Source organism: Nerophis ophidion, linkage group LG14 (assembly GCF_033978795.1).
Source record: "Nerophis ophidion isolate RoL-2023_Sa linkage group LG14, RoL_Noph_v1.0, whole genome shotgun sequence".
Taxonomy (NCBI): domain Eukaryota; kingdom Metazoa; phylum Chordata; class Actinopteri; order Syngnathiformes; family Syngnathidae; genus Nerophis; species Nerophis ophidion.
In genome coordinates, this window is record NC_084624.1 from 4,510,219 (window position 1) to 4,533,330 (window position 23,112).

At 41.9% G+C, this 23,112-nt stretch overlaps 2 protein-coding genes across 3 annotated transcripts in view; one reads left to right on the forward strand and one right to left on the reverse strand.

The window, feature by feature from the left end:
* The window catches only part of acss2l (acyl-CoA synthetase short chain family member 2 like), a 70,903-nt gene extending 70,472 nt beyond the window's left edge, over positions 1–431 (reverse strand). Inside the window, exon 1 of the mRNA XM_061919682.1 lies at positions 415–431. The gene's annotated coding sequence lies outside the window, so the exon portion shown is untranslated. The remainder of the gene's footprint in view (positions 1–414) is intronic.
* Positions 432–646: 215 nt separating this feature from the next.
* Positions 647–23,112, forward strand: part of ankrd12 (ankyrin repeat domain 12) — a 101,601-nt gene continuing 79,135 nt past the window's right edge. For both annotated transcript variants that reach the window (XM_061919680.1, XM_061919681.1), the window contains exon 1: positions 647–788. The gene's annotated coding sequence lies outside the window, so the exon portion shown is untranslated. The remainder of the gene's footprint in view (positions 789–23,112) is intronic.

The window sequence follows — 23,112 nt, forward strand, 5'->3', positions numbered from 1 at the left end:
GCCGAGCCTGCTCTGCAACATGTCAGAATGGGAGCCTTCGCGCATGCGCACGCGTCTATCCCCCCGACCCTTTCCCTCCCGCCACCGTGATGCAAATGTCACTGCGCAACAGCTTCGACAACAAAAGGGGGTTTTGGCCGTTTTCAGGGGAAGCGAAACATTTAAAATAAAAATAGGAAGGAACACGCGGGTGCCAAAATAAACAAGGTACATGTGTGCCTCCGAGACGGGGTTGTCGTCCGCCATTAATTTCCAGAAGGTTCTGAGAGTGGAACAGATGACGTCATCAAGCGCTCTCTCGTTCTGTATATACGTATATATATTATATTTAAAAACAATATACATATATACACACACACCACACGGTCTCTATTATATGCTAACAAAACGCAACAGCTACGGCGTTCTTCTTACCATGGAATGTGTGCGGGAAAGCGTTTTTATAAATGGCGTCTCGACCAGCCCTCTCTCTCTCTCTCTCTCTCTCTCTCTCTCTCTCTCTCCCGCTCTCTCTCTCTTTCTCCCCGCCGACCGAAAAGCTTTTTAAGCCGCTGCGTAGCTCGGCCGGTCACGTGACCGCGGCCGGACCAATCACGGCGCGCCGCTGGCGTGTTTTCCTTCGCCTTTTCTCGGAGAGGAGGACGGTGTTTTCAAAAAAAGCAGCCATGAACGTCACAGTGCCGTAGGCGACGCTTCACGTCTTATATATATATATATTTTTTTTGGGGGGGGCGGGGAGGGGGACGAGAAATAACGGGTTAGTGAGTTAGTGACTCCTCACAAAAGAGGTAAGTGCAAATTGTTTTTATTTAATCTTTTTTTTGGGGCTCGTTGGTGTTAGCCATGTGGCTAACACGGCGCTAAAGTGACGTAAAGTACGTGACGAATGGAATATTTTTTAATAAGTCCGCGTGGGTTTACGACACGCGCGGGATAAGAAATAGGGTACTTTTCAGCGTTTTTAAAAGTAGTCATTTTAACTTGATAGGAAAATGTCTGAAGGGGGGGAAGGAGCCAGTGCGTAGATCTGTTAGCTGTTAGCTGCCTAGCTGGGGAAAGGGGGGGGGGGGGGTGTTGGGGGCAGTACAGGGGGCTGCAGCGGTGGGCTTTTGTCTTCAGCTCTTTTACCTTCCTGTTTAACGTGACACACTAATAATACAACACATGGCGTGGACATGTCGTTCGCAAACAGCAAATAATTGCATTTTTTTTTTGTGGAGTGCAAAGCAAATAAGATATTTGGCTAATTTAGTAAGGGGCTGAGTTGTAACATTGCAGCAGCCATGGCAACATGCAGGAGTTGGGGGGGGGTCCTCCCTCCTCCAGTGTAATAATGCAGCATTTAAAATCCCGTACGATGGTGTGTTAAAATAGGCAAATGTTGATGTAATTCATACATTCGGAAGCAAGCGTGGCTTGAAAAAGCCAGGAGGCTCCCAGTCAGTCAGTGACATGTTGGGGGGGGGGGGTGTTGCCTGATTACAAAAAGCTGCCTGTTTTTACATGGCTGACCGTGCAACCGTCACTCTCCAGAGCTCTCAAAGGCCCGTTCCCTAGCTTTCAAGTGTTTGTTTTAGGAAATTAAATGCAAAAGCTATAGCTTAATCCTGGTGTAATGAATTTTTAAAAAATGTACGCGGTGTCATGCACTGAAACTACAAATCCATTCATCCATTTTCTACCGCTTATTCCCTTTGGGGTCGCGGGGGGCGCTGGCGCCCATCTCAGCTACAATCGGGCGGAAGGCAGGGTACACCCTGGACAAGTCGCCACCTCGTCGCAGGGCCAACACAGATAGACAGACAACATTCACACACTAGGCCCATTTTAGTGTTGCCAATCAACCTATCCCCAGGTGCATGTCTTTGGAAGTGGGAGGAAGCCGGAGTACCCGGAGGGAACCCACGCATTCACGGGGAGAACATGCAAACTCCACACAGAAAGATCCCGAGCCTGGATTTGAACCCAGGACTGCAGGACCTTCGTATTGTGAGGCAGACGCACTAACCCCTCTGCCACCGTGAAGCTCCTAGCTTAATCCTCGTGTAATGAATTTTTTAAAAATGTACGCGGTGTCATGCACTGAAACTACAAATCCATTCATCCATTTTCTACCGCTTATTCCCTTTTGGGGTCACGGGGGGTGCTGGCGCCTATCTCAGCTACAATCGGGCGGAAGGCGGGGTACACCCTGGACAAGTCGCCACCTCGTCGCAGGGCCAACACAGATAGACAACATTCACACTCACATTCACACACTAGGGCCAATTTAGTGTTGCCAATCAACCTATCCGGGCTTCACGGTGGAAGAGGGGTTAGTGCGTCTGCCTCACAATACGAAGGTCCTGCAGTCCTGGGTTCAAATCCAGGCTCGGGATCTTTCTGTGTGGAGTTTGCATGTTCTCCCCGTGAATGCGTGGGTTCCCTCCGGGTACTCCGGCTTCCTCCCACCTCCAAAGACACGCACCTGGGGATAGGCCCCTCCCACCTCCAAAGACATGCACCTGGGGATAGGCCCCTCCCACCTCCAAAGACATGCACCTGGGGATAGGCCCCTCCCACTTCCAAATACATGCACCTGGGGATAGGTTGATTGGCAACACTAAATGGTCCCTAGTGTGTGAATGTGAGTGTGAATGTTGTCTGTCTATCTGTGTTGGCCCTGCGATGAGGTGGCGACTTGTCCAGGGTGTACCCCGGCTTCCGCCCGATTGTAGCTGAGATAGGCGCCAGCGCCCCCCGCGAGCCCGAAAGGGAATAAGCGGTAGAAAATGGATGGATAGATGGATGGAATCAACCTATCCCCAGGTGCATGTCTTTGGAAGTGGGAGGAAGCCGGAGTACCCGGAGGGAACCCACGCATTCACGGGGAGAACATGCAAACTCCACACAGAAAGATCCCGAGCCTGGATTTGAACCCAGGACTGCAGGAGCTTCGTATTGTGAGGCAGACGCACTAACCCCTCTGCCACCGTGAAGCCCCTAGCTTAATCCTGGTGTAATGAATTTTTAAAAAATGTACGCGGTGTCATGCACTGAAACTGCAAGTCCATTCATCCATTTTCTACCGCTTATTCCCTTTGGGGTCGCGGGGGGCGCTGGCGCCTATCTCAGCTACAATCGGGCGGAAAGCGGGGTACACCCTGGACAAGTCGCCACCTCATCGCAGGGCGGTCTGGATTATGTTTTTGTTAATTTTTTGGACTCTTTTTAGTTCCTGTTTACGCTCCCTTGTTTTGTTTAGTTACCATGCCGACTTATGATTTTCACCTGACTCTGGTGTTCGGACCGCACACCTGTTTTCAATCAAAACCCTTATTTAAGCCTGTCTTTGCCAGTCAGTCGGCCTGGCGTCATTGCTCGTTTTCATGCGATCCACAGTTCATGTTGCTCGATTCACGCCGTGTCCACGTAAGTCTATTTATTTATTTCTTGCCACAGTTTTGTGTTTGTTCCACGCCGTAGTTTATGTTTGTTTACCTCATGCCCAGCCAATATTTCTTGAGTTAATAAATAGGTTCCTACCTGCCACCTCATCGCAGGGCCAACACAGATAGACAGACAACAATCACACTCACATTCACACACTAGGGCTAATTTAGTGTTGCCAATCAACCTATCCCCAGGTGCATGTTTTTGGAAGTGGGAGGAAGCCGGAGTACCCGGAGGGAACCCACGCAGTCACGGGCAGGACATGCAAACTCCACACAGAAAGATTCCGAGCCCGGGGATTGAACCCCGACTCTGTCACCGTGAAGGCCGAAACTACAAATCTTAAATCGTTATAAGAGATGTCCGATAATGGCTTTTTGGCTGATATTCTGATATTGTCCAACTCTTAACTACCAATTCCGATATATTAGGGCTGGGCGATTTGGCCTTTTTGTAATGTCTCTATATTTTTAGGCCATATCGCGATATACGATATATATCTCCATATTTTGCCTTAGCCTTGAATGAACACTTGATACATATAATCACAGCAGTATGATGATTCTATGTGTCTACATTAAAACATTCTTCTTCATACTGCATTAATATATGCTACTTTTAAACTTTCATGAAGAGAGGGAAATCACAACTAAGTCAATTGATCAAAACTTTATTTATTAAACAGTTATTAAGCAGTGGCACAAACATTCATGTCATTTCCAAAACAGAAAGTGCAAGATTGTCAGAGACATTTTAAGTGTCAAATAAAAATGAGCTGCATAATAGGAAATCAAATAGTGTTCGTCCTTCGCTATGCGGTATGTTACTACGAACGTAATGAAATTCTCTTAATTCTCTAGCAGGTGACTTTTCAAAAGATGCTACATATTAGCAGTGATAATAATTTTTATAACAAGGCTTTTGCCCCACACTTGACTTTCGCTTATCCGAGGTCGGGTCACGGGGGCAGCAGCCTAAGGAGAGAAGCCCAGACTTCTCTCTCCCCAGCCACTTCGTCCAGCTCCTCCCGGGGTATCCCAAGGCGTTTCCAGGCCAGCCGGGAGACATACTATAGTCTTCCCAACGTGTCCTGGGTCTTTCCTGTGGCCTCCTACCGGTTGGACGTGCCCTAAACACCTCCCGAGGAAGGCGTTCGGGTGGCATCCTGACCAGATGCCCGGACCACCGGCTCCTTTCCATGTGGAGGAGCAGCAGCTTTACTTTGAGTTCCTCCAGGATGACAGAGCTTCTCACCCTATCTTTAAGGGAGAGCCCCGCCACCCAGCGGAGAAAACTAATTTCATTTGCTTGTACACTTGATCATGACCATAGGTGAGGATGGGAACGTAGATGGACCGGTAATTTGAGAGCTTTGCCTTCCGGCTCAGCTCCTTCTTCACCACAACGGATCGATACAGCGTCAGCATTACTGAAGACGCCGCACCGATCCGCCTGTCGATCTCACCATCCACTCTTCCCTCACTCGTGAACATTTTTTATATTTACTGGATTTATTGCCGCACTTTGAAAAAGTCATGGTGGTATTGCTCATTTCCTTATCGCTAGCTAGAATGCATAAATTGGTAAATGGAAAAATGGGTTGTACTTGTATAGCGCTTTTCTACCCCTTTTTAAGGAGCCCGAAGCGCTTTGACAGTATTTCCACGTTCGCCCGTTCACACACACATTCACACACTGATGGAGGGAGCTGCCATGCAAGGTGCTCACCAGGACCCATCAGGAGCAAGGGTGAAGTCTCTTGCCCAAGGACACAATGGACGTGACTAGGATGGTAGAAGGTGGGGATTGAACCAGCAACCCTCAGACTGCTGGCACAGCCACTCTACCAACTTGGCCACGCCGTCCGGATATGAAAACACATTCACTTCTTTTCCCATTTCCATTACACAGACACCTGTTTTGCCCTTATCATTAAGAAGCTATTTAGCGTATTTTTCCGACTATAAGGCCTATTTAAAATCCTTTCATTTTCTCAAAAATGGACAAGTGCGCCTTATAACCCGGTGTGGCTAATGTACAGAATAATTCTGGTTGTGCTAAAAGTTAAAGTGCCAATGATTGTCACACACACACCAGGTGCGGTGAAATTATCCTCTGCTTTTGACCCATCCCCAGAGGAGAGCAGTGAACAGCAGCGGGGGCCGCGCCTGGGAGTCATTTGGTGATTTAACACCTAATTCAAACCCTTGATGCTGAGTGCCAAGCAGGGCACATTTCTCTAGTCTTTGGTATGACTCGGCCGGGGGTTTTGAACCATTCTCAGGGTGGACACTCTGACCACAAGGCCACTGGGCAGGTCTAAACACTCAAGATAGCAGAGGAAAGTTACCGACCTCGAAACTATTTTATTCGGTACATAGTGTAATGATAAATGGGACCAGTAGATGGTAGTCACACATAAGAGATACTTGCAGACTGCAATATGACGCCAGTAAACGACACCAACATTTTAAATGTTCCATTAAAAATAAAGAACATTACCCACGGTACTCAAAAATCTGTCAAAATGTTTTATAATGATTTTGAAGCCGTATCGCTTGGATTGTCGGCCCATTACGGCCACCGTAGTCAGAGATACCAGCATCACTATGGTATGTGTGTTTGTGTACAAGGACCGCAAAATGGCACCCATAAGCAGACATATTATCTGGCGTTTTTGTTTGGTAATATTATTCAAAACCAACTTTTCTTACCTTCTGATACCTGCTGATGTGTATTTCAGATCTGCATAAGTCCTGAAAATTTGCGCACGTCTGCCACTGTAGTCCGTGTAGATGCCGTAGTCGATAAGCTTCTTTTTTTTCACTATCTTCTCGTTATGGGACATTCATACTCCGCTGTTGCCATTTCTAATATACAGTAGCTTAAAGTTCTAACTTATATCTCGCTATGGAAGCGCTAAAAACTACCAGTGTAGTGAGTTTATGTTATTCACCCACATAATTGTAGTTATTAGAGAGTTACGGTCGGACGGTTTTTCATGGGACACATTTCCGGCGTTGTTGCACTAGTGAGGCACGGATGAGAAGATGCTGCTCCATTGTGGATTTAATTAGAGTTTGAACGTAGGGCTGGGCGATATGGCCTTTTTTTAATATCTCAATATTTTTAGGCCATATCGCAATACATGATATATATCTCGATATTTTGCGTTTGGCTTGAGTGAACACTTGATACATATAATCACAGCAGTATGATGATTCTATGTGTCTACATTAACATATTCTTGTTCATACTGCATTAATTTATGCTCATTTTATACTTTCATGCAGAGAGGGAAATCACAACTAAGTCAATTGACCAAAACTGTGTTTATTAAACAGTTATTAAGCAATGGCACAAACATTCATGTCATTTCAAAACAGAAAGTGCAAGATTGTCACAGACATTTTAAAACAAGCTATGAGTGCACTTTTGTGCATGATGTCACTAAGATGACATATCTAAACAACACTAAATTAAAGTGGACTTTTTGTACAGAACGCCACTACAATAGTTTAAAACAAATAAAGTGCACTTTTGTGCATGATGTCACACAAAATGTTTTAAAAACTGTCAAATAAAAATGAGCTGCATAATAGGAAATCAAATAATGTATGTCCTTCGCTATGTGGTAGGTTCCTGTGGACGTTATCTCCTGTCGTTGACGGTATAGCTCGGTTGGTAGAGTGGCCGTGCCAGCAACTTGAGGGTTGCAGGTTCGATTCCCGCTTCCGCCATCCTAGTCACTGCCGTTGTGTCCTTGGGCAAGACACTTTACCCACGTGCTCCCAGTGCCACCCACACTGGTTTAAATGTAACTTAGGGGCGGCATGGCGTAGTGGGTTGAGCGGCCGTGCCAGAAACCTGAGGGTTGCAGGTTCGCTTCCCACCTATTAACATCCAAAATCGCTGCTGTTGTGTCCTTGGGCAGGACACTTCACCCTTTGCCCCCGGTGCCTCTCACACCGGTGAATGAATGATGAATGAATGATTGGTGGTGGTCGGAGGGGCCGTAGGCGCAAACTGACAGCCACGCTTCCGTCAGTCTACCCCGGGGCAGCTGTGGCTACAGATGTAGCTTACCACCACCATCGTGTGAATGTATGATGGGTTCCCACTTCTCTGTGAGCGCTTTGAGTATCTAACAATAGGAAAGCGCGATATAAATCAAATCCATTATTATTATTAGATATTGGGTTTCACTATGTAAAGCGCTTGAGTCACTAGAGAAAAGCGCTATATAGATATAATTCACTTCACTATTTTTTTCATACGGTGTTGATATGGAAATATTTGCCTCTGCATTTTGTTGGTGTGGCACCGAACGGAGATGTTGACATGCGGACTTTCAGGCACTCTTCATTCTTCAGCAGGTGACTTTTCAAATGATGCTACAAATTAGCAGTGGTGCTACTTTTTGTAGCTACGCTTTTGCCGCATAATTGTTCAATATCTTACCGCTTGAAGCCAAACCACCGCCAGACAATGGACCCCGTGCTGTTTTTCTCGGGAATTCTTCCTTCATTTGTTACCAGATTCGCACCTTCTTTCTCTCGTATTACCACTCGCACCGCACTGTTAGCATCACAGCTAATGTTATTATTTCGCTACCTCTCTGCTCCACGGGAGCGTGTGAGGTTGCACATGTGACTTATGTAAGAAGGTGCGCTTGCTTTATGTCTCTGTGAGAAGGAGAGACAAGAAAGAGTGGGAAACGCATGTAGTTTAATGCCAGCAGCTAAAAGCAACTGCGTGAGAACGTATACTCGAATATCACGATATAGTCATTTTCTATATCGCACAGAGACATATTTATATCGAGTATATCGATATATCGCCCAGGCCTACTTCACCGTTACAAATCTTTTAAAAAGTATCGTATTGTTGTAACTTCCATTTGTGCGTAGCCTCCATATAGAAGCAGTGGAGACTACAGCATGGATGACAGGGAAAAGACGCAGTGGAAGTGGAGCCATGTAAATAAGACGGCCCACAAAACAGCGTATCCTGAACAGACAACCAAAAAGCGACTTATACGGTCTGTATAACATAATCCATGCAACATTTTGACCAAAACGAACCACCATTACATGTTATGTAGACCACAAGGTAATGTCTTAAATGTAGGGGGGAAAAAACATAATATGACTTGGTTTTAATAAAACTTAAAATGTTGGTTGCATTGGCCATTAATTGTTGTTTGCTTTTCTATTTGTATCCATAAGTCATTAAAACCTAATTCCCTTGCTATAAATAACAGGAATATAGGAAACTTCCCCTGCAATATCTAGTATCCAGTACATATTTTAGTCACACGGGTTGAATTTTTTTGTAAAATCTTATTGAATCGATCACAGCTCACAGAATTCTTTTGAATTTTATCACTCTAGATCAGGGGTGGGCATTACGTCGATCGCGATGGACTGGTCGATCTCGGAGGGTGTGTCAGTCGATCTCAAGCCAGGCATTAAAAAATATACATAAAAATGAGCAATCATCAATCATACCAAGACTTCACTTTCGTCAGTTGTTTGACATTCTCGGCACCCGAGGATCTTGTGAGATGACGCTGGCTGCTGCGAACTCATATTTAAGAAAAAAATCACTAACAGGGCGGACGCAGAGAAACACATTTTATTTCTAGAGACTCCGTACCTACTGTCAAAACTCTAAAGACCGACTGCACAGTTCCTGTCTTCACCATAAAAGACCTGTTTCATCCTGCCTGTGCTAACAAAATAAGAGTCTCAGAAAGCTAGCGTGAACAAGCTAGCAAGCTACGGAGTTTGATGCCAATGTATTTCTCCCCCGCCCTCAGCGACTGCTTTCTCACTTGCTTGCCCACCCGCACACTCACTGACGTCACTCACCTGCTGCCAGACATTAAAGGGCCACACACATATGCTACTCTCATAACAAAGTGTTTAAAAAGGAGTATGCAAGTTGGACAAATGAGATGCCAAATCCAACCACTTTCATGTGGTATTGGACAGAAAGAAGGACTTTTTTTTTCCCTCCATTTGAAAATGCGGACGTTATCAGCACCACCGTCTGATTCCAATCAATGCAAGTCATCAGAATCAAATACACCAACTTATATTCTTGTCTTTATGAAAGAAAGGAATCTATATGTGTTACACATGCTTGTATTATCATTAAACACCATTAACTTGTTAACAAAAATGGCTCTTTCATAAATAAATAAATAAATATAAATTATAAATAGGAATGAGGTAGATCTCCTCGACTTGGTCAATTGAAAAGTAGCTCGCCTGCAGAAAAAGTGTGAGCGCCCCTGTTCTAGATAAACTAGTCGCTGAAACTGCAACCTCAAATTATGATTTGAATAGTTGTTCAAATGAATTGTTACACCCCTATTATCCAGTCTTTCTTATATATATCTTTATGCTTTGCGCACCAACATCCAAAAAACAGAAATGAGTAAAGATCGACTATGTTTTTTTTTGAGGACCAATACCAATTGTTACTGTTGAAAGAGGCCGGTAACTGATATTTGGAGCCGATATTCACTGTCAGTAAAAGTTATTTAATCATGAAAGTATATGTCCGTAAATAGCTGGACAATGCGTCGATTTTTTTCTATGAAACGTCAGGATTGTCTTGACTATGTTTAATGTGGTGGTTAAAGGCTTACTGAAATGAGATTTTCTTATTCAAACAGGGATAGCAGGTCCATTTTATGTGTCATACTTGATCATTTCGCGATATTGCCATATTTTTGCTGAAAGGATTTAGTAGAGAACATTGACGATAAAGTTCACACAACTTTTGGTCGCTAATAAAAAAGCCTTGCCTGTACCAGAAGTAGCAGACGATGTGCTCGTGACGTCACCGGTGTGAGGGCTCCTCACATCCTCACATTGTTTATAATGTGAGCCACCAGCAGCAAGAGCTATTCGGACCAAAAAAAAACGATTATTCCCTCATTAATTTGAGCGAGGATGAAAGATTCGTGGATGAGGAAAGTTAGAGTGAAGCACCAAAAAAAAAAAAGCGGCGGTAGTGGGACCCATTCAGATGTAATTAGACACATTTACTAGGATAATTCCGGAAGATCCCTTATCTGCTTATTGTTTTAATAGTGTTTTAGTGAGATTGCAAAGGCATACCTGAAAGTCGGAAGGCTGCGGTGAACACCAGTGTCTCTCAGAGAAGCCAATGCAGGAGCCAATATCACAGATGCCTTTTTGAGCTGCAGAAGGAAGTCGCATAATCCGCTGAAGTCCCCGGTAAGACCCGACTTAATATCACAATTTTCCCATCCAAAAACTTGCTGGTTGACGTAGACAAACATGTTCGCTTGACCGCTCTGTGTTAAAGCTTCACAACAAACAAAGAAACACAGGCTGTGTTTCGGTGCTAAAGGCAGCTGCAATCCACCGCTTTCCACCGACATCTTTCTTATTGGACGTCTCCTTTATTAATTGAACAAATTGCAAAAGATTCAGCAACACAGATGTCCAAAATACTGTGTAATTATGCGATGAAAAGAGACGACTTTTAGCCGGGCTAATATGTCCCCTCCAAGCAATAACGTCACAAGCACGCGTCATCATACGCGTCATCATTCCCCGACGTTTTCAACAAGAAACTCCGCGGGAAATTTAAAATTGTAATTTAGTCAACTAAAGCGGCCGTATTGGCATGTGTTGCAATGTTAATATTTCATCACTGATATATAAACTATCAGACTGCGTGGTGGCTAGTAGTGGCTTTCAGTAGGCCTTTAATTAGCACCAAACAACATTAGGGAATTTCACAAACACCTTTTATTACATTTGTCATTAACATTGGCATTCCAAAATATGCAAAATTTCCTTGGAAAACTTGAAAAAACATGGGATTATTCTACATCACAATAAGTGTCCATACAGCTGTTTATAAATTTAATTGTAAGGTTTCCTCGTGGGGAACCATGATATGTTAGTTGTTAATTAAAATGAAGTAATCACCCAATATGCTTTTATTAAAAAAAACATTCAAAAAAGTTAACACATTTTAATGGAAGAAGATAAACATATTTAAACACACAAATACGAAGAAAAAATACTCTTATGATATGAAGCCGGAACAATATTTCATGTTTCTTCTTCCCAAAAACGTTTGTATGCATGTTTATTTGCACCTGGGAGTAGGTTGATTGGCAACACTAAATTGGCCCTAGTGTGTGAATGTGAGTGTGAATGTTGTCTGTCTATCTGTGTTGGCCCTGCGATGAGGTGGCGACTTGTCCAGGGTGTACCCCGCCTTCCGCCCGATTGTAGCTGAGATAGGCGCCAGCACCCCCCGCGACCCCGAAAGGGAATAAGCGGTAGAAAATGGATGGATGGATGGAAAAGAAAATAAAACTTGGTTAAGATTTCTGTCTGTAAAAGTACTTGTTGAACACATTTACCAATACTGTGATAATTTTGGTCATGATAACCGAGATATTAAGTTTTTATATCGTCATACCAATGCTCCTGCATCACATTTTGAAGGTCGTTGAATTATTACATTTTTGATCATAATTATAATCAGAAAAAACACAGGATGTCGATATAACAATATCAATTTCATATTTAAATGATTTCCTATAGGGATGCACCGAAATGAAAATTTGTGGCCGAAGCCGAAGCCAAATAAAATTTAAACGCTTGGCCGAAGGCCGAATACCGAATAATGAATGCAGTTTTTCACAATTTTTTTTATATTGCATAAATAGGCTAGAACAATATTTTGACATGTTTTTCAAATAAACTAATTTTTTATTGAATATTGACATTTTTTAAATATTCCAGTAGCCTTTGCTTTTCAAAAAAAGGACAAAGTTTTTCATTTATATTAGGCCTTCAAACAAAACATGCATTCCAAAAAAAAATAAAGTGCATTAAAGTGGATAAACCCACAACAAATGAATTATTGTCCTTTTGGCAAAAGTCTAATTAGCCACAGTAGATATGCTAATAATGTAAACAGAAGGCTCAAGTAAATCTCAATTAAGTGTGTGCTTGTAACCTCATACACTTATACAGGTAGCCTACACAACAGGCTAATAATGTAAACAGAGGCCCCACTAAATCTCAATAAGTGTGTGCTTGTAACCTCATACACTTATACAGGTACACAACATATCCCAACGTCACTGCACGTTGGTTGATTGCGTCACCGCGTCAAAAAATTGCGTCACGCCACTATTCGGCCTTGTTTTTAACTCATTCCACCGAAGGCCGAATGTGGCTTTTTTTGCCATATTTGGCCGAATATATTCGGTTACCGATTAATCGGTGCATCCCTAATTTCCTACCATTGGTTTTGGTTTAAATCATTTGTTTTTCACCCCTTAATGGGAACTGCACTATTTTGTGGAATTTTGTCTATCGTTCACAATATTATGAAAGACATGACGACGGATGTATTTTAAAAAAGTGCAATCCAACATGTAAATAAAGGTCCTCTATTCCACCCATTAAACGCAATAAACATCCAAAAAGCGCCATCAATAGTCCATATACATTTGGTGACTTGAATATTAACCAAGTATTAGTTATATTGTTAAATGTAAGCGCTAACTCAGACAAACTATTTGTAGCAGTGCCGTGATCACTAGCGTGTGTGCCCATGTTTACATCATCGAGTGGTAAGCTGCTTCCTCGTGAAAGTTTATTGAAGATCATAAATCATGCCTCTCCACTGCAATGCAGGACAAGGATGCAATCCGACATGTTGGCACACTTTGGCAGCCAATTTAAACCCGGAAATGACGAGAACGACATGAAAAGATGTTTGGTTTCACCCCCGTCTGTTGTCATCATTATGACAGCAGACATTGCGCAGTAAGTGATGTTTTATTATGTTTGTTGGCTCTCGTGAAGTCTGCAGTGAGTAGAAATCACAGGCGAAGGTCTTGAAGTGTTTTTTAAATTAATGGGCAGCGTATTAAAATGACCAAATTTGTAAATATTAAATGTTATTAGAAATGTGCCTGTTACTACATTACATATATACTTACAGCATGTATGTAAAACCTTAATAGAAATGTTTAGATGTTCTTTAAGGGCTTTTATAGGCAGAATAGAGCGACTGGGATGTTTTTTAAGGGCTTTTATAGGCAGAATAGAGCGACTCACATTAGGTCCATTGTAAGAAAATCTTTGATCGCATATGTTTAATATTTATAAAGCATTAAAAAAGAATAACATACATAAGGATTGTAATTGATTGGCAAAAAAAAAATAGTGCAGTTCCCCTTTAATGTCCTCCTGTGTCCAGGGTCTTATTTCCTGAGTTTTTAAACAATAACAATAATGACAAGTGATTCTATAGAAAATGTTTTTAAAAAGAAATTCTGTGGAATTTAACAAAATAAGACTTTTGGAATCTACCCAATAATGTAAAAATTTTAAAACTTTGAAAAATGTTGTGCGATGAGGTGGTGACTTGTCCAGGGTGTACCCGCCTTCCGCCCGATTGTAGCTGAGATAGGCCCCAGCGCCCCCCGCGACCCCAAAAAGGGAATAAGCGGTAGGAAATGGATGGATAAAATGTTGTCATCAACCTAGAACAGGGGTGCCCACACCTTTTCTGCAGGCGAGCTACTTTTCAATTGACCAAATCGAGGGGATCTACCTCATTTATATATATCATTTATTTATTTATGAAAGAGACGTTTTTCTTAACAAGTTAAATGTGTTTAATGATAATACAAACATGTGTAACACATATGTCTTTCTTTCACGAAGACAAAAATATAAATTGCTGTATTACCTGATTCTGATGACTTGCATTGATTGGAATCAGACAGTAATGATGATAACGCCCACATTTTCAAATGGAGGAGAAAATAAGACCTCCTTTCTGTACAATACCACATGAAAGTGGTTGGTTTTTGGCATCTTATTTATCCAGCTTCCATACACTTTAAGTTGGGGTTCACGTTAATCAACATTAAACTGCCTCCAGTTGTTGCTCAGATTAAATAAAATGACACAACTTTTCTTCTACATGTAAACAATGCAACTAGGGCTGGGTGATATGGCCTTTTTTTAATATTGCGATATTTTTAGGCCATATCACACTTTGAGAAGGAGACACAAGAAGGGGTGGGAATGCCCGCAGCTAAAAACAACTGCGTGAGAACGTTTACTCGAATATTACAATATAGTAATTTTCTATATCGCACAGAGACAAATCGATATATCGCCCAGCCCTAATTGCAACATTAAACAGTTTCAAGTCAACTTAGCCTCAGATAAATTTTTCTTCCCCCCACAGCCTGGCTAACTTGGCAGTAAGAGGATATATGGGCTCATTGTTCTTCCACCATAGAAGTGGGTCAAAATCTAGTTATAATGTAATACAGCAACCCCCCGCCACCCCGAATGGGACAAGCGGTAGAAAATGGATGGAAGGATGGATGGATGGTCTTAAATGTGCTGCTATAAAAACATTTATTGCTTTAGCCCTGCCTGGCTGTCCGAGGAGAAGCTGCTTGAATGCAGATTTTGCACCACGCTCCTCTTTTCCGTAAACCGAGGTTTACTTGGAGGTGGTGCCGCTTCAAAGGGGTTAGCATGTTTGATGTGTTGCCAGAACCATACCCTACTGCGGCTTAAAGGGGAACATTATCACAATTTCAAAAGGGTTAAAAACAATAAAAATCAGTTCCCAGTGGCTTGTTGTATTTTTTGAAGTTTTTTCCTAAATTTTACCGGTCCCGGAATATCCTTAAATAAAGCTTTAAAATGCCTTATTTTCGCTATCTTCGAAACCACTATCCATTTTCCTGTGACGTCATACAGGGTCGCCAATACGAACAACATGGCGGTTACCACAGCGACATTAGCTCGGATTCAGACTCGGATTTCAGCGGCTTAAGCGATTCAACAGATTACGCATGTATTGAAACAGATGGTCGGAGTATGGAGGCAGATAGCGAAAACGAAATTGAAGAAGAAATTGAAGCTATTGAGCGAATAGCTATTGACACTATTCGGCCATAGCGTGGGTGTACCCAATGAAGTGGCCCATAGCATGGCTGCCTTATTAGCATCGCCGGTAAAATGTGCGGACCAAACCATCAGGACTTTCGCATCTTGTTACACTGGAGCAACTTAAATCCGTCGATTGGTAAGTGTTTGTTTCGCATTAAATGTGGGTATCTAGTTTCAAATGTACATACAGCTAGTGTAAATAGCCTGTTAGCATCGATTAGCCTAGCATGTTAGCATCGATTAGCTGGCAGTCATGCCGTGACCAAATATGTCTGATTATCACATAAGTCAACAACATCAACAAAACTCACCTTTGTGATTTCGTTGACTTAATCGTTGCAAATGCATCTGCAGGTTATCCATACATCTCTGTGCCATGTCTGTCTTAGCATCGCCGGTCAAATGTGGAGACACTTTGGTACATTCAATGGGGGTCTGGAGGCAGATTTCTTGCCAGTGGTGCAACTTGAATCCCTCCCTGTTAGTGTTGTTACACCCTCCGACAACACACCCACGAGGCATGATGTCTCCAAGGTTCCAAAAAATAGTCGAAAAAACGGAAAATAACAGAGCTGAGACCTGGTGTTTGTAATGTGAAAATGAAAATGGCGGGTGTGTTACCTTGGTGACGTCACGTTCTGACGTCATCGCTAAAAGACCAATAAACAGAAAGGCGTTAAATTTGCCTAAATTCACCCATTTAGAGTTCAGTAATCGGTTAAAAAAATACATGGTCTTTTTCTGCAACATCAAGGTATATATTGACGCTTACATAGGTTTGGTGATAATGTTCCCCTTTAACAATGTCGGCAAACCTCCGTCCGCCATTGTTGTATCGCACTGCGAAGTCGAAGTGTTCCCAAAGGGGAGCTGTGAACAAGGCAGGAGGGTCATCCAGCTCAGGCTTTTGCATGTTGTCCTAGCCCGGTCGCTGCGAGCCTGCCGTGTGTTGTGCCTCGCTCTGCATTGTTTACACAACGTGCGGTGCGTTACCTAATATGTCCGTGTGGAAACTCGTTTGGTACACCTCCGAACCGAACCGAAGCCCCCGTACAGAAACGGTTTAATACAAATACACGTACTGTTACATCCCTACCTCCCACACTTAATGTTAATAATATAATACTGTAACTTTTTGTAAACACAGTAGCCTGTCCAGGACCGCCTCCATCCTTCAATGACCTGCATGTGTCTGTCATATGACTGCATCAACTGCTCATCAGGCTTAAACGAATGTGACAGGTGTTTGAGTCTTAATAGGAACAGACACAAGGTTTTCCCTGCGGTGGACACCTCGTCATCACGAGCTCTGTTAAAAGCTAACGTTATTGCATCACAAGGAACATATTGACTGAGCATTTGTAATTGGTTCTAAGTATTAGGTAAAGTCATGTGTTTCTCTTTGAGTAAACCTGTTTTTTTCAGTGGAGAAAAAGACATCTAAGATTGGCCTAAATCAACACTTACTTAGCGTTTTGAGTGCGTACGTGAGCTCACACTGGGAAGTATGGCAAATGCAGTTCTCCATCAAGATGTTGCCCTGTCCACCCTCAATCATCGCCATCTTGACTATGTACCTGAAGGGGAAGGAATAACACGAGTCAATGCAATTCATAATTAAAAAGGAGTGAGGATTAAGTGAAAATGGATAAAAACTTATGTGACGCCATTAAGTACATGCACTGGAGTGTCCAGTTTGCTTTGCTTTAAAAACTGGACTGCAAATGTTCCCCTTTCATGTGAGGTTGGCGCTTGCGTCCCACGCTTAGGTCCTGACCTTTGCTCTAATGCCTCCCTCGCTGTGCCCCCTTCTCCTTTTTAAACACTAATCGGCAGCAAAGGCCTCATTGTTCCTGTCCGCTGTTTGCATATCGGATCATTAACCTACATTTCAAAACAGTTACGCTCAGTTTCTTAAAGGGGAACATTATCACAATTTCAAAAGGGTTAAAAACAATAAAAATCAGTTCACAGTGGCTTGTTGTATTTTTTGAAGTTTTTTTCAAAATTTTCCCGGTCTCGGAATATCCCTAAATAAAGCTTTAAAGTGCCTTATTTTCGCTCTCTGCGAAGACACTGGCCATTTCCCTGTGACGTCACACAGTGCTGCCTTAAAGGGGAACATTATCAGCAGACCTATGTAAGCGTCAATATATACCTTGATGGTGCAGAAAAAAGACCATATATTTTTTTAACCGATTTCCGAACTCTAAATGGGTGAATTTTGGCGAATTAAACGCTTTTCTGTTTATCGCGCTGGAGGCGATGACGTCAGAATGTGACGTCGCCGAGGTAACACACCCACCATTTTCATTTTCAACACATTACAAACACCGGGTCTCAGCTCTGTTATTTTCCGTTTTTTTGACTATTTTTTGAACCTTGGAGACATCATGCCTCGACGGTGTGTTGTCGGAGGGTGTAACAACACTAACAGGGAGGGATTCAAGTTGCACCACTGGCCCGAAGATGCCAAAGTGTCTGCCGCCAGACCCCCATTGTATGTGCCGGAGTGTCTCCACATTTTACCGGCGGTGCTAAAGCAGACATGGCACAGAGATGTATGGATAACCTGCAGATGCATTTGCAACGATAGTCAACAAAATCACAAAGGTGAGTTTTGTTGATGTTGACTGCCAGCTAATCGATGCTAACATGCTATTTACCGGCAGTGCTAAAGCAGACATGGAACAGAGATGTATGGATAACCTGCAGATGCATTTGCAACTATATTACGTTTCCTTCCACCCACATTTAATGCGAAACAAACACTTACCAATCTACGGATTTAAGTTGCTCCAGTGTCAAAAGATGCGAAAGACCTGATCGTTTGGTCCGCACATTTTACTGGCGATGCTAACGCAGCTATTCGGCCATGCTATGGCTATGAATAGCGTCAATAGCTATTCGCTCAATAGCTTCAGTTTCTTCTTCAATACTTTCATACTCCAACCATCTGTTTCAATACATGCGTAATCTGTTGAATCGCTTAAGTCGCTGAAATCCAAGTTTGAATCCAAGCTAATGTCACTATATCATGCTGTGGTATTCCCATTGTTTGTTTACATTGGCAGCACTGTGTGACGTCACAGGGAAATGGCCAGTGTCTTCGCAGAGAGCGAAAATAAGGCACTTTAAAGCTTTATTTAGGGATATTCCGAGACCGGTAAAATTTTGAAAAAAACTTCAGAAAATACAACAAGCCACTGGAAACTGATTTTTATTGTTTTTAACCCTTTTGAAATTGTGATAATGTTCCCCTTTAAATGTATTGTTCTTGATTCTTCCCCTTGCATACTCTTTTGGGAAGATAACTGTGGAGGTCCAAATAAAAACTGGACGCTGTACACGGCTCTTGCCCAATGTGCCAAAGCAGAACGGGGCCCACCCGAGATTGTGATAAAATATCCGGAGAAAGGGCACAAGTTCATGAGAGCAGATTCAATCCACGGCTCAATCGGCAAGAAAAGGACAACTCAAGAAAACATCTGTACGTTTGATGACTTTGTAGATCTTTGTAAGACAGCATCAAGATGGATTGGTTTTCCTTTGTTTTCTCAAAATCAGCTGGAAGTGAGTTACTGGGTTTTGCCTTTGGACGGGAGACATGTTAAAACAATGCTGCAGGTAAGAGAAGTCGGCAAGTCAGATCCTTATGAAGGCAGGGTTTTACAAGCTTTCGCACCGTACAAAAAGACCCTTTTTTATGCAGTTTGAAAGCCACAGCCAAATAAAAGAAGCACAGACTTGTACAGTAAAGTATTGATGAAGGCAAAGTTATTGAGTTAATTTTCATTCACCGGTCGATCGATTGACTTAATTATCAGCGCAGTCCTACAGCTGGATACATTTTTTTGTGTGCGTCTATCGAATTTAATGCTTTGTAATGCCATGTAAGGCATTCATTTTCGCATAATCCTTTTTAATGCCCCGCGTAAACCCTGTATGTGCTTTGCTTTAAGATGCTCGTGAGCGTCTTTGCTCGTGGAAGGTTCTCCTGAGTTTGATGGATCTGTGTTTGAGCCCGGTGTACAGGGTTAGAGCAAGTTTTTATCGTCATACACGCAAGTATGAGTTCCAGTCCGGCATGTCTTTGCTCTTCCTTGTGCTGTTTCTGTGCGTTTGTTTTTTTCTCTGACTCCAACCCCGTGTCTCGGTCAGGTTGCTGCCAATTAAGGCGACAGGTGATTAGATAACAAGCTCCAGCTGGGCAATATACTCAACCTGCCGCGCTGGGTTTGAGGCCGGTCCTTACACAACAGTCTCCGCGGCAGGCTGGCAGACCGCGCCTCCCTCCACAATGCTAAACCAGTTATGCGATTATGAAAACAAAGTATGTCGCTGCAATGACAACAGATTAGCTCAGTTTCATCCAAAGTTTGTTTTGGAGTGAAATTAGTTGCCTCGCATCACTCATCTTTTCATTGTGTAACAATAGGCTCCGGCTTCCGGGTTTACGAACAGTCATACAAATTGTGTGATTAATTTTGATTACTTTATGATAACTATCATGGACTACGATACGTTGTTTTTATTAATCACACGCATTAATGCAATAATATTGACGGATTGATAGCCCCGATTTATAAATATATATAGTCCCCAGAAAGGTCTGCGTATACTAGGGTTGGACGGTCTACTAATAATGTATTGTGATAGTAATTAATTGAATTAGGCCTGGGCGATATGGCATTTTATAACATCTCGATATTTTTGGGCCATGTCACAATCTCGATATTTTGCCTTAGCCTTGAATGAACACTTGATGCATATAATCAGAGCAGTATGATGATTCTATGTGTCTACTTTCAAACATTCTTCTTCATACTGCATTAATATATGCTACTTTTAAACTTTCATGCAGAGAGGGAAATCACAACTAAGTCAATTTATCGAATCTGTATTTATTAAACAGTTATTAAGCAGTGGCACAAACATTCATGTCATTTCAAAACAGAAAGTGCAAAATTGTCAGAGACATTTTAAAACAAGCTATGAGTGCACTTTTGTGCATGATGTCACTAAGATGACATATCAAAACAATTAAATTAAAGTGCACTTTTTTGTACAGAACACCACTACAATAGTTTAAAACAAATAAAGTGCACTTTTGTGCATGATGTCACACAAGATATTTCAATAACTGTCAAACAAAAATGAGCTGCATTATAGGAAATCAAGTCTCTTTGTGGTAGGTTCCTGCAGATGTTATCGCCTTATTTTGTTGACTATTTTTTTCATACGGTGTTGATGTGGAAATGGTTGCCTCGGCATTTTGTTGGTGTGGCACTGAATGGAGATGTTGACATGCGGAGTAAGCACTCTTCATTCCATTGCAGGTGACTTTTCAAATGATGCTACACATTAGCAGTAATGCTACTTTTTATAGCAACGTTTTTGCAGCACAATTGACAAATTACGGTTGTTTGTTCGACATATTCCCACTTGAAGCCAAACCACCGCCAGACGATGGACTCCTGCTTTTTTCCTTGGGAATTAATTCTTCCTTCATTTGTTACCAGATTGGCACCTTCTTTCTCTCGTATTACGACTCGCACCACAGCTAACGTTACCCATGCTGCTACCGCTCTGCTCCGTGAGGGCGTATACGTATGTGACGTATGTAAGAAGGTGCACTTGCTGTCTGTGAGAAGGAGAGACAAGAAAGAGTGGGAAGAGCCTGTAGTGTAATGCCAGCAGCTTAAAGCAACTGTGTGAGAACGTATACTCGAATATCACGATATAGTCATTTTCTATATCGCACAGAGACAAACCCGCGATATATCGCCCAGCCCTAAATTGAATGTACTATACTGGCAAGGGCTGCGAATCTTTGGGTGTCCCACGATACGATTCAATATCAATTCTTGGGGTTGCGATTCGATTATAAATCGATTTTTTTCCAATTCAACGCGATTCTCGATTCAAAAACGATATTTTTCCGATTCATAACGATTCTGTATACATTCAATACATAGGATTTTAGCAGTCTGCTGACATGCTAGCAGAGTAGTAGATTTTATAATTGTAAAGGACAATGTTTTATCAACTGATTGCAATAATGTAAATTTGTTTTAACTATTAAACGAACCAAAAATATGACTTATTTTATCTTTGTGAAAACATTGGACACAGTGTGTTGTCAAGCTTATGAGATGCCATGCAAGTGTAAGCCACTGTGAGACGCTATTGTTTTATTTTTATAAATTTCTAATGATAATGTCAATGAGGGATTTTTAATCACTGCTATGCTGAAATTATAACTAATATTGATACTGTTGTTGATAATATTCATTTTTGTTTCACTACTTTTGGTTTGTTCTGTGTGGTGTTTGTGTCTCCTCTCAATTGCTCTTTTTATTGCAGTTCTGAGTGTTGCTGGCTCAGGTTTGGTTTTGGAATTGGATTGCATTGTTATGGTATTGCTGTGTATTGTTTTGTTGGATTGATTAAAAAATATATATATATAAAAATAGATTAAAAAAAAAAGAGAATCGATTCTGAATCGCACAACGTGAGAATCACGATTCAAATTCGAATCGATTTTTTCTAGGGATACATCGAATATATTTGGCCGAATATGGCAAAAAAAGCCACATTCGGCCTTCGGTGGAATGAGTAAAAACAAGGCCGAATAGTGGCGTGTGACGCAAAGACGCAATTTTTTGACGCGGTGACGCAATCAACCGACGTGCAGTGTTAAATTTAAATTGTTTTATACATAGTTAGTTTCCTTCTTTTTATTCTGAAGCTGAAGTACTGTTATTGACAAATCTGTTCTGGCCTGGGATATGTTGTGTACCTGTATAAGTGTATGAGGTTACAAGCACACACTTATTGAGATTTAGTGGGGCCTCTCTTTACATTATTAGCCTGTTGTGTAGGCTACCTGTATAAGTGTATGAGGTTACAAGCACACACTTAATTGAGATTTAGTGGGGCCTCTGTTTACATTATTAGCATATCTACTGTGGCTAAGCAAACTTTTGCCAAAAGGACAATAATTCATTTGTTGTGGGTTTATCCACTTTAATGCACTTTATTTTTTTTTTTGGAATGCATGTTTTGTTTGAGGGCCTAATATAAATGAGAAACCGTGCTTTTTTTTGAAAGTCAAAGGCTACTGGAATATTAAAAAATGTCAATATTCAATAAAAATGTACTTTATTTGAAAAACATGTCTAAAAATTGATTCTAGGCTATTTATGCAATATAAAAAAGTTGTGAAAAACTGCATTTATTATTCGGTATTCGGCCTTCGGCCAAGCGCTCAAATTGTATTCGGCTTCGGCCACAAATTTTCATTTCGGTGCATCTCTAATTTTTTCCTACTGTCTTTGAAAAGCACCGATACCGTTCTTTCACCTGAATGCCCCTGTGCGGTGGTGACCACATAGCCGACGCGCATAATGTTGAGTTTGTCAGAACGCACACACAAAGTTCATGGATGCGATAACATCTTGCAGAAGGAAGAATGGCAAAAATATCTGCGGTCCCTTGTAGGGGTTTACGTTGTTCCCATTGGGTTGAGTTTCTTTCTTGCCCTGATGTGAAATCTGAGCTGAGGATGTCGTCGTTGCTGCCTTTGTGATTTAAGGGCTATATAAGTCAACTTTGATTGATTGATTGATTGAATCCACGCATTTGAAGTGATATCACCCTGGTGTGTCAGTGACAGAAGCCA